This window comes from Miniopterus schreibersii, assembly GCF_964146895.1.
Source record: "Miniopterus schreibersii genome assembly, chromosome: 5".
Classification (NCBI taxonomy): Eukaryota; Metazoa; Chordata; class Mammalia; order Chiroptera; family Miniopteridae; genus Miniopterus; species Miniopterus schreibersii.
In genome coordinates, this window is record NC_138106.1 from 45,223,822 (window position 1) to 45,237,072 (window position 13,251).

At 39.7% G+C, this 13,251-nt stretch overlaps 1 protein-coding gene across 11 annotated transcripts in view; it reads left to right on the top strand.

Moving 5' to 3' along the window:
* Positions 1 to 13,251, top strand: part of PCYT1A (phosphate cytidylyltransferase 1A, choline) — a 46,038-nt gene that overhangs the window by 16,950 nt on the left and 15,837 nt on the right. The gene's annotated exons all lie outside the window — the stretch shown is intronic.

Below are 13,251 nucleotides of genomic sequence, written 5' to 3' on the forward strand. Positions count from 1 at the left end.
TGGGTCTCAGAGAGTTGAAATCAAAGTGTTGGCAGGGCTGGAGGATCTAGGGGAGAATGTTTCCTTGCCTTTTCCAGCTCCTTTAGGCTGCCCACATTGTTCTGCTCACAGTGCCAGTCAGCAATTATATCACTTTGATCACTGCTTCTGTCACTGACATCTTATTCTAACTCTCCTGCTGCTTCCCTCATTTACTTATAAAGATCCTTATGATTACATTGGACATACATGGATAATCCAGGGTAATCTCCCTGTCTCAAAATTCTTTAATATAACAATATCTGTAAAGTTCCTTTAGCCATGTAAAGCATAGTCATAGATTCTAGAGCATAAGATGTGCATATCTTTAGGGGGCCATTATGCTGCACAGCACAGCAAGTAAACTCATAAAACGACAATGACTCAGCAGTCAGCAAAATAGGACATTGTTAGTTTCCAAATGTTTCTTAGACAGTTTAGATTAAGGAGATAGTGGTGGGCACCAATTCAGGAATCTCACTTGGGGTTGGGACAAGTTATAACCAAGTAGGTGGTGCTCTCAGTCAATCACCATAGCCAGGAGTAGAGCAAAGAAGGCCTGTCTTAATGGAATGGGCTCTGAGAAGACTTAATTTTTTGGTCCTTGTAATCTGAGAAATTTCAGTGCTTTAAATTAGTTTGCTTCATATATTCATGTCACAAATCAGCTGAGTGACTTTTGTTGCCTATTCCACATTCTTCTCTGGCACACACTGGCTATTTAGCATGGGCTAATGTTTAAAGGTTCACTCGCCCAACTGGCTGGACTCATCCTAATAAGGCATATATGTTAAATAAACTTGTTTGTCATCTCCGTCGTATACCTGTACTTTCTGTCTGTCAACCTCTTTCAACTCTGTAGCAACAGCTAACAAGATATTTTTCTGGTTTTTTTGTTGTTGTTGTTAATCCTCACCCAAGGATATTTTTTCCATTGATTTTTAGAGAGTGGGAGGGAGGCAGAGAGAGAGAAAAAAAACATCAACGTGAGAGAAATGCATTAATTGGTTGCCTTCTCCATGTACCCTGACCAGGGCTGGGGATTTAACCTGAAACCCAAGTATGTGCCCTTGACCTCTGGGAATCAAACCCACAACCCTTTGGCAGGCCGATGTTCTAACCACTGAGCAACACCGGCCAGGGCAATATTTTTCTTTTTTAATAATAGCTGTATTATAATCCACCAGTTTAAAATGTATAACTCAATTTTAGTATATTCACAGAGTTGTGCAACCATCACCACAACCAATTTTAGAAAACTTTTTATCACTCCAAAAAGAAGCCCAATACCTGTTAGCAATCAGTTCCCATTTCCTTCCAACCTCCCCATTTCCTTCCAACCTCCCCAGCCTCAGGAAACCACTAATCTACTTTTGGTCACTATAGATTTGCCTGTTCTAGACATTACATACAAATGGCATCATACAGTATGTGGTCTTTTGTGGCTGACTTCTTCACTGAGCATGTTTTCATGATTCATTAATGTTATAGCATGTATCAGTATTTCATTCCTCTTTATTGACAAATAGCATGCCATCATATACCACATACCACATTTTATTTATCCAATCATTAGCTGGCATTTGGGTTGAGAAAACAAGATATTATCATAGACTTTTAATGTACCAGTGTGGCAGTAGGTACTAGGTGTATAAAGATAAGCAAAATCTTCCCTTTGAAAGATGTGAGCATAATGTAGAATTCTATGGCTCAGAGCTCATTAACTTTAAAAAAGTGCTTTCCTTGCAAGCAGGGAAAGGAATGGGAAGGATCACCAAGTATCCTTAGGTAGCTGGGTTGATGGGTCAGGATGAAATGGATAGAAGAGAGAGAAAAGAGTTGAGGAAAAATTAAGGGATAACTTTATGGTAGTTTGTCTATAAGTATAAAGAATTTACTGATATGGATGTTTCTAAAGGTACAGTCAAGGATCACAAAAGTATTTGCAAAGAATAAGACATTTGGCTTACCTTAATATTTATCATATATATGAATAAATTACGAAGTACCTAAACTCTGGGGAAAACTGGCCATAGTTCTACTTATGGAGATAGATCTTATAATCTCATTTCAATCAATTTATATTGAGAACCTCTGTATGCCAGTTGCTAGAATTAGAGATCCAAAGATGAAAAGATGACCTCTGGGGCAATGCCTCCCCCAGTGCCAAGGATATCAAGAAGATCCTGGATAGGGCAGGCATAAAGAAAAGAGCATAGGGAATATAGTTGATAATATTGTAATAACTATGTATGTTGCCAAGTGGGTACTAGAAATATAGGGGGAAACACTTTTTAAAGTATATGATTATCTAACCACTATGCTGTACACCTGAAACTAATACAAAATAATATTGAATGTAAAAATTTTTAAAAAGATATATCTATATGATTTCAGAGAGAAGAAGGGAGAGGGAGAGAGAGAGAAAGAAACATCAATGATGAGAGAGTCATTGATCGGCTGCCTCCTGCATGCCCCTGACTAAGAATTGAGCCTGCAAGCCGGGTGTATGCCCTGACTGGGAATCGAACCGCAATCTCCTGGAACCTAGGTCAATGCTCAAACGCTGAGCCACACCTGGCCGGGCAAAAGTAAACTATAATTTAAAAATAAAATAAATTTTAAAACTATAGTAATTGAACCTTGAATGCTATTGGCATGTCAATGGGAGGGATTGACCTTCCAGGCCAATTGGCTACAAGGACTGGCCATGACTACAGCTATAGTGGAGGAACTGTGGTGCAGGTGCTGACCCCATGATGTAGAACTTGATTCAGTGGAACTCTGTTGCCCACCAGGTCCACCCCTTGAGTGTGTTGCTCATGTGGAGGTGGTTGGATGGTGTTCCAGCGTGGTCTGAAGCTGGTCTCTGAGTACACTGGGTCTGGGGTCTTCCAGGAGATGCAGGCTGAGGTGAGCCACTGCCTGTGTCCTTCCTGAGGCCACCTGCATAAGCTACAAAGCTATCTGCAGATCGCTGCTACTTGTGCTGGGATTAGAGGTGCCTGGGAGAGGCCAATCTGTGAACCAAGTCGCTGCTGCTAGTGTAGGGCTTGGGGCCACTTAGCAAGAGGTATATGCATGTTGAAGCCAGATGATGGTTGTTTGGGGTTTGTGAACATTTGAGAGAATTTCAGAAAGTCTTCAGCATGATCCATTCAGGCTGTTTTTATGGAAAGGTCACTGGAAGCAGCTTGTATGGGCTGCAAATTCAGTTGGGCAGCGTCTCAGAATCACCAGGGCAGGTTGAACAGTGTTACTTACGTTAATGGAAACTTGGATATGGCATTAGCCTGTGCCTGCAGGCTACTGGGTAGGGGCTCAGCAAAGGAATAGTGGCCTCCACCAGCACTTCTGTCTGGGAGAAAGCTGCCCCTCCAGCCCTTGCTCCAAAGCCAGACAATTCAGTTCCTCCCCACCTTTAGAGTGCCCCCACCCACCCACCCACCCAGTGCTGGAGCTCATAGTAGGTGAGTCCAAGTAAGTCTGTGCATGGGCCCTTTAAGAGAAATGCCTGAAATTCCAGCAGCCCTTCATTTCACTCAGCCCCAATCTCCCCTGGTTTTCATAGCCAGAAGTTATGCAGACTTCTTTTCCTGGTACTGCAACCCTGGGCTGGGGGGCCTGGTGTGGGGCTGGGACTCCTTGCTCCTCAGGGGGCACCTCTGCAGCTAAAATAGCCCTCATGAAATTTAAGTGCCACATGTAGGTGTAGAACCAGCCCGTTCCACATCTCTGTCCCTCCTACCAGTCTTGATGTGGCTTCTTTATATTCTTAGTTATAGGACTTCTGTTCAGCTAGATTTCAGATGGTTCTGAATGATGTGGTTTTGTAGTTTAGTTGTATTTTTGATTTGGTTGAGGGAGGATGCCAGTACTGCATTTACCTATTCCGCCATCTTAATCGGAATTCCCTACTTCCAAGGATTCTTAAACAGTTTTCAGCAAAAAGTTTCAGAATGCCACAGAGAAAATTTTTCTTTTCCCCAAGCATTCTTCACAAATGGTAACGTCCTTCTGAGATCCAAAGTATTTCAGTAATGCCAGGGGAAAGGCTATAGTGCCAAGAAGAACACTATGTGGTATGAGAAAAAGGATAATAACAGAGCAGATTCTATTCCTTGAAGATCTGTTTTTAAAAAAAGAGAAGAAAAGAAAAAAAAGAAAAGCAGTAATTCTCCCTGACTCCTAATTGCCATTTCAGTGACAGTAAATAATGAGCTCATCTATCTAACTACTATTTGGATGTCTCATAGACCTAGGTTGATCCTGTAATAAATTAAACTCATTGTCTCCCACCTAAACCAGTTCTTCCTCCTGTGTTTATCTGAGTGAGAAGTACTCCATCTGCACAGTCTCCTTAAGCCTGAAACCTAGGAGTCATCTTTAATACCTTTTATCCTCTGCATCCTGATAATTTCTTAAAAGTACCTATTTTATCTCTTAAAAACTTTATTTCATCCTCTCTGTATCTACTGTGTTAGTTTAAGCTTTTGTCATCTAACTGGATCATTGCAACAGTCACAACTAGCTCTCAGTCTAGGTTTCTTGTCTATTCCTGTTGCAACCAATCCTTTCCAAAGCAATCAGAATGATCTTCTAAACTGCAAATGGGATCACATTACCTGTAGGATAAAGTTCAAACTCCTTAGGGCAGCACACAAAGTCCTTCATCATCAGGCCCTTACTTACCTTATCTATTGCAGATTCTTATTCTGAACTTTATATTCCAGTAATACTAGTTGCAGTTTGCTAAACATAGTATTATTTCATACTTCTAAACTAGTATTTTATCTCTTGTCCATTTCTTCTTTTTTTTAAAATGTAAAAAGGGTTTTATTTGCAGGGGAGCAGGACTCTAATCCAACAAACCAAATCCAATGTTGTCATCAGATTCCTCCGATCCCTTCTCATCTTTCTTCTTTGCTGCACCTGGGGCAGAACCAGTAGCAGGAACTGTAGACCCTGGGGTGGCAGAGACGATCTCTTTGATTTTTTTCCCATTCAGCTCACTGATGACCTTGTTGAGCTGGTTGTCCTCCACCTTAATGCTATTGGTTTTCTTTCCTGTGTAAAACCTTTTTAGTTTGATGTAGTCCCATTTGTTTGTTTTTTCTTTTGTTTTCCTTTCTCAAGGAGATATATTAGAAAAAATATTGCTAACAGAAATATCAGATTTTACTGCCTATATTTTCTTCTAGAAGTTTTATGGTTTTAAGTCCTACATTTAACTCTTTAATTCATTTTGATTTTATTCTTGTATATGGTATAAGATCTATACATTGATGTCAATGGGGTACTAAAGTTCTCTACTATGACTGCTACCGTTGATCTCTCCCTTTATGTCCATCAATATTTGCTTTATATATTTTGGTTCCCTATGTTGGGTACATAAATGTTTATAAGGGTTATATCCTCTTGTTGGATTAATTTCTGATTGTTATATAATGTCCTTCTTTGTCTATTATTATAGCCTTTGTTTTAAAGTCTATTTTGTTTGAATGAGTATTGCTACCCTAGCTTTTTGTTGTTTTCATTTGCATGAAATATTTATTCTATCTCTTTATTTTCAGTCTGTGTGTGTCTTTTGATCTGAAATGGGTTTCTTATAGGCAGTATATATATGGGTCTTGTTTTCTTATTCATTCAAATACCCTATGTCTTTTGATTGGAGCATTTAATCCATTCACTTTTAAAGTGATTATTGATAGGTACATATTAATTGCCCTTTAAATATGCATATGTATGTGACCCCCTACCCTTTTTTTTCTTATTTCTTCTTAAAGAAAACCCTTTAACATTTTTTGTAATATTAGTTTGGTGATAATGAACTCCTTTAGCTTTTCCTTGTCTGGGAAGCTCTTTATTTTTCCTTCAATTTTAAATGATAGTCTTGCTGGGTAGAGTATTCTTGGTTGTAGGTCTTTGCTTTTCATCACTTTGAATATTTTGTGCCATTCCCTTCTGGCATGCAAAGTTTCTGTTGAGAAATCAGCTGACAGTCTTATGGGAGCTCCTTTGTAGGAAACTTTCTTTCTCTTGTTGCTTTTAAGATTCTTTTTTTGTCTTTAACCTTTGCCATTTTGATTATGATGTGTTTTGGTGTAGGCTTCTTTGGGTTCATCTTGTTTGGGACTCTCTGCATTTCCTGAACTTGTGTTTTTTTCCTTCACAAGGTTAAGGAAGTTTTCAGTCATTATTTCTTCAAATAGATTCTCAATCCATATTGTCTCTTTCTTCTCTTTCTGGTACCCCTCTGATGCAGATGTTGTTACACTTGATATTGTTCCAGAAGTCCCTTAAACTATCCTAATTTTTTTGGATTTTTTTTTTTTTTCCTGCTCTGCTTGGGTGTTTTCTGCTACCTTGTCTTCCAAATTGCTTATTTGATCCTCTACTTCATCTAACCTGCTGTTGATTCCTTCTAGTGTATTCTTCATTTTAGTTATTGTATTATTTATTTCTGACTGGTTGTTTTCTGTGGCTTCTAGGTCCTTTTTTATGTTTACTGTCTTTTTGTTTAAGTTTTCATTGAGTTCATCCATTCTTCCCCTAAGTTCCTTGAACATCCTTATAACCATTGTTTTGAACTCAGTATCTTGTAGATTGCTTGCCTCCATTTCATTTAGTTCTTATTCAGGGGATTTTTTTGTTCTTTCACTTAGGGCATATTTCTTTGTCTTCCAATTTTGGCTGCCTGTCTCTCTGTAATTTTTTTATGTGTATTAGGCAGATATGCTATGACTCCTAGTTTTGGTATGGTGGCCTTATGTATTAGGTGTTGTGGGGCTCAGTGACACAGTCTCCCTAATTACCTGAGCTAGGTGTTCCAGGAATGTTCATTGTGTGTGTTATGTGAACCATCCTGTTGTAGTTGCTGTTGGCCTCTCCATGGGTGGGGTTGACCCTGGGGCTTGCTGACTATGAGGATTAACCCTGACCACAGTGTATGAGCTGCTTATGGGGGCTGACCTCATGAATTGGAATTCCCCCCAGCAGGGTCAGGAGCCTGCCGATAACTTCCTTTGGGTGTGCTGCTTGTGGAACTAATTGGGTCATGCTCTGATATGGTCTGAGTCCTGTCACCAGGTGTGTTGGTTCTAGGGCCTCTTGGGAGGGACTCTGATGCAAGTCAATGTCAGGTGCTGCCTGTGACCAGCCCTGAGCTACCTATTTGGAACTACAAAGCGATCCACTGTTTGTGGGCTTGGGTATGGGAGGGCCCAAGCTGTTCACCAAGGCTGGCTTCTAGCAGCACTGAGCCTAAGGTCACGTCAGCAAAAGACCCAAGACACCCTGAAATCTGCCTCCACTTGCTGGCTTCCTGTTAGGCTATGTCACTGAAATAGTCTCTGGTGGTTTGCAAGTTGCATGAAGTAGGTTCTCAGTGAGTCACCAGGTAGGGGGAAATGGTGTTTATTAGACTGATACAGACTCAAAATCTGTGCCAGTACTGGAATTGAGGCCGCTCAGCAAAAGTCTCAGGGTACATGAAGTCTAGCTGCCATTTGCTGGGTACCCACAGTCCTTAGGGGTTGGGTGCAGTCCTAGGGAGTTGTCAGGGTGAGGCCAGCAGAGTTCATCAGACCCAAACAGACCAAGATTTGGTGTGAAGGGAGGGTTCTGCACAGGAATGGTACTATGGGGTGGGCATGGGAGGGAAACATAGCCCCCAATGTAGTGTCACAGAACTCAGTCTTTCCCTTCTCAAGAGACTTCCAGGATAGTCTGCACCAAGGGCCTAAGCTTGCCACAGCCATCTGACTCCTCTGCAGGGCAGGAGCATGGCAGAACAGGGCCACCCAGTGTTGGGAGGATGGGGCTAGTGGATTTTTCATTGGGGGGGCTGGCACTGGTCAGGCTGAGGGCAGGGGAACTGGCCCCTTCCCCAGAGCCACACAACTTGGTTTCTGACACCCCGAGTTTGCCATCAGGAGCCCTCCAAGAAAGTCTACATCATGGGCCCAGACAGGTGATTCCTCCACAGGGTATGAGCTTGGCAGGACAAGATGACAGGGAGTTGTGAGGGTGAGGTTAGTGCATTCCTCCTAGCTGATGCTGTATGAAGGGGAATGCTCTACCCAGGAAAGATGGCATTTGTGCGTGGTGTGTGAAAGGGACCCAGTACAGGGACTCTGGTGACTGTCCCGTCAGCTTTTTCCCTGGAGCCACACAACCCAGTCCTTCCTCACGTTACTCCGTCCTGCTCTGATCCACCCTCTTTCTACACGAGCCCAGGGTGACTGGCTATGAATAAGATTTTGGGCACTGGTCCTTTAGCAGAGCGCCTGGGTTTCTGGAAGACTCCTGTCTCTCCCTGACATACAGAATCCTTGCTAATTTTCATAGCCAGATGTTACGTGGGCTCCTCTTCTTGGCTCTGGTGCTTCAGGCTAGGGGAGCCCTGCATAGAGTTGAGACCCCATGCTCTTTAGGGGTCTCAACCTTTGCAGCTGAGATATGCGGTTGCAGGGCCAGCCTTTTCATGTCTCTGCCCTTCCTACCAGACTTGATGTGGCTTGTTCTGTAAATCATTGGTTATAAGACTTCTGTTCAGCTAGTCTTCAGTTGGTTATTCAGGTTGGTTCTATAATTTAATTGTAATTCCAGTTTGGACCTGGGAGGAGTCGAGTGTAACTTCCATCTGCTCCTTGGATCTGCCATCTTGGATCTAACAATTACTTTAAATGCAGATGGATTAAAGGCTCCAATGAAAAGATATAGGGTGGGTGAATGGATAAGGAAACAAGGCCCTTACATACGCTCTCCACAGAAGCCTTCACTTCAGATCGAAAGACACACAGACTGAAAGTAAAGGGATGGAAAATTATATTTCAAGAAAATGGAAAGGAAGAAAAGAAAAGCTGGGGTAGCAGTACTTACACCAGACAAAATCAACTTTAAAACAAAGGCTATAACAAGAGACAAAAAGGACCTAGTCATTTCACTTCTGAGTATTTATCCAAACAAACCCAAAACATTAAATTGAAAAAACATATGCATTCATATGTTCATTGCAGCATTATTTACAATAGCCAAGATATGGAAGCAACTTGTATCCATCAATAGATGAATGGGTAAAGAAGAAGTGGCGCATATATACAATGGAATATGACTCAGCCATAAAAAAGATGCTGCTTGAAACAACATGGATGGTATTGTGTTGAGTGAAATAAGTCAGACAGAGAAAGAGAAATGCTGTATAATTTCACTTATATGTAGAATCTAAAAAACAAAATAAACAAATAATAGGATCAGACTCATATATATAGGGAATATTTTGATGGTTGACAGATGGGAAGGAGTGAGGGATGGGTGAAAAAGGTGAAGGGTTCCAGAAGCACAAATTGGTAGTTACAGAATAGTCATGGGTATGTAAAGTATAGCATAGGGAATATAATCAATAATATTGTAATGGCGTCGAATGGGTACTAGTTTTATCAAGGTCATCACTTTGTGAGTTATATAAATGTGTAATCACTGGATTATAAACCTGAAACTAATATAATATTGTACCTCAACTGAAATTCAAAAATAAAAAAAATCTTTAAATGTAAAGAAAATAATCCTTAGAAGTAGAAAGAGTTCTGGAAAACCAATATCAAGTTCTAGTCTTAACATTATTTGAATTATCTCCATTTCTCTACTAGTAAGGACACAAGAATCTCTTCTTTTTTGTTGGAATTTTGAGGAATAATGAGTTAATGTATGTGAACAAAATCAGGAAAAAGGTTTTATGGAAGCAATATTGCATTCAGAAGATCATTTGGAATGATGACAATGAGTAGCTGTAATTTTTAGTTATAATGGTATTAGTTATACTTTGCGTAGATTTGGAAACTATAGCATTTAGAAGCTGGAAACTTAAAATAGCATTTAGAAGCTGGAAACTTAATATGGCATTTAGAAGCAAACTTCTTAGATTAATACAATTTAATTAATTTTATTGGCATAATGAAACCTGTATTCATAATATGGAAGAGAAAGTGAACTAACATTGTTGATGATGAATAAATTTGTTGAGTGCCTACTCATATGCTTAATCTTCATAATAACCTTCTGGGGCAGGTAGTATTGTTTTCTATTTTATAGAAGATTAAATGATAGCCTTAGAAGCTTGCTGTGATTTCACAGCTATTAAGTGACAGAGCTGGGATTTAGATCTAAATTGTAAACCCATTCCCTTTCGTGTATACTTCGCTATCAGATAGTCAAAAGACTTGAAAGCAATATTATTCTGTAGGATTCTCTTGAGGTTAAAAATGAAAGAGGTATGTCTTATAACACAGGTAGAAATACTTAGTCCTACTTTTATAAACTTCAGCTTGTAGAGACACTGTTCTCTAGCTGAGACAAGTAACAGGGTGTGTTTTTAAAATACTATACTTTTTGTCTGGCTGGGCAAGGCTTAGCAGTTGAGCATCGACCTAGGATCCAGGAGATCGGGATTTGATTCCCGGTCAGGGCACATGCCCGGGTTGCAGGCTAGGCAGCCGATCAATGACTCTCTCATCACTGATGTTTCTATCTCTCTCTCTCCCCCTCCTTTCCTCTCTCTGAAATCAATAAAGATATATTAAAAAAAAAAAAAATACTATACTTTTTAACTGGAGGCAACCCTAGAGAGACAGAGATTTTGCTCATCTGCTGTAGCTTAAGAACCTTAGGTTTCATTCTCTATACTTAGGAGGAATTGATTCAGCACAAACCTTAGCCAGGAGAGACAGCTGCATTTGCCTTTTGCCTTGGAACATACACAGTATACTACAAGGAAGTTATGCAAGATAGGATACTTAATGTATCTTTTTAAATTGATATAAAATTCACATAATATAAAATTCACCATTTTTAACCACTTTAAAGTGTACAATTCAGTGGTTTTTAGCATATTCACAATGTTGTGCAACCTTCACCACTAAACTGATTCCAGAACATTTTTATCCCCACAAAAAGAAACCCCCTACCCATTAGCAGTCACTCCCTATTCCCTTCTCTCTCTACCTCCTGGCAATCACTAATCTACTTTCTGTACCTCATTCTGGACATTTCACATAAATGGAATCATGCCATATGTGGCCATTTTAGTCTGGCTTCTTTTATTTAGCATGTTTTCAAGTTCTGTCTAGGCAGCAGTATGTATCAGTACTTCATTTCTTTTTATAGGTGAATAATATTCCATATGGATATATCATTTTGTTTATCCATTCATCAGTTGATGTATATTTGGATTGTTTTTATTTTTGCTATTGTAAATAATGCTGTTATGGGCGTTATTTATGTATAAGTTCTTTTTAAAACATGTTTTCATTTTCCTGGTTATATACTTAGGAGTGTAATTTCTGGGTCATATGGTGTCTATGTTTAACAGTTTGAAGAATTGTTTTCCAGAGTTATGTACCCGTTTACATTCATGGCAACAGTGTATGAAGTTCCAGTTTCTCGGCCATTAATATATCTTCTTTGGAGAAATGTCTAGATCCCTTTGTCTCCTTTGCTTTTCACTTCCCTCTTTTCTTTCCCTTCCATTCACCAGGGCCTAACCCCAGATCTTTCACAGTTTCTGTTAATTCTGTTTCTCTTCCTGGGCCTATTAATTTAGTTACTATAGTTTCTAGCTTGATTTGGACTGAATATAGTGCTCAATAGTCCCAGTAATTTTTTTTTAATCCTCACCTGAGGATGTTTTTTCCATTGCTTTTTCAGTGAGAGTGGAAGGGGGTGGAGGGAGAAAGACAGAGATAGAGAAAGAGAGATGTCGATGTGAAAGAGACACATCGAGTGACACATTGAGTGGTTGCCTCCCGATTGCACCCTGACCAGGGCCGAGCCTGCAACCGAGGTATGTGCCCTTGGCTGGAATTGAACCTGGGACCCTTCCATCTGCAGGCCAATGCTCTAACCACTGAGCAAAACCGGCTAGGGCAATTTTTTTTTAAATATGTTTTCATTGATTTTAGAGAGAGGAAGGGAGGCGGAGAGGGTCATTGATCAGCTGCCTCCTGCACACCCCCTGCTGGGGAATGAGCCTGCAACCTGGGCATGTGCCCTGGCAGGGAATCGAACTGTGATCTCCTGGATCATAGGTCAGCACCCAACCACTGAGCCATGCCAGCAGGGCAGTCCCAGTAATTATTTGCTAATGCTCTAATACATTTCCCATAACAACTATTCCAAATACTTTCTTCTTTTCTCAAGCTTTCAGTCTCATTCCAACCTACCTGTTCTTCATAGGTAACTTCACTTCTTTTTCTACTATACTGAGAAAATTGAGGGCATCAAGTGTAAGTTTGTACATCTTTCTTTTCTTACATTTGACATTGTCCTTTTATCACCTTTTTTTCTCCTGCTTTTAGAAAATTGTCTCCTTCTTATTTCTAGAGCTATCACCTTCCCCCTGTTCTACTTTGAGACCATTCCCTGCCATTCTTCTAGCCTCTTCTTTCCTTAATTATCTATTTTTCCCCTCTCCAGTATTTTCAGTCTCTTTGGCTCCTTTTCTTCTGTTTTGGACATGAACAAATCTCTTTAACTAAGAAAAAAATACTGCCACAAATCCTTCTGTCCCTTCTAGGTACTTTTCTGTTTTTCTCATTTTTATGGTCACAAATCTCTATTGAGAGATTATTACTAATCTATTCTCTTGTCTTCTGATTTTCTTAGAGGCACTAGTGTTCTGACTTTCACTAATATATTCTAGAAGGTCTCTAATAGTCATTTAAATCTCCAAATTCAAAGACTTTTCTCAGTTCTCACTTTCTTTGATATCAATTCCTTCTTTTAAAACTTCTCTATTCCTAGTAATGGTACCGAAAGCTTATTTTCTTCAGATCATAATCTCAGTTATTGTAAACTCCTCTCTTACTTAAGTGATTTTTTGCAGCAGTTTTAACATAAGTGGACAGATGTTCCCACATGCACTAAGCCACACCAGAGTGCAATTGTTTACTCACAGTGACTGGTGAATGGTGAAAGCACGCATTTGCTAGACTATTCAGTATAAATTTAAAATTACTGTAATACATATAGAAAACTTTTCTGTGAAATTAAGCTTTGCATACATACTTAATTTTAATTACACCAATGTATCTACATAAGTAAAAACAGGTAAACTAACTAATTTGTCAATTTTTTGACATGTGCATTGGGAAAACCTACTTTATTATATAACGGACTTTCAGCTTCAATAGATACCAATTAGTCCATTATGTCAAGGTTTTACTGTAATTGCAGACA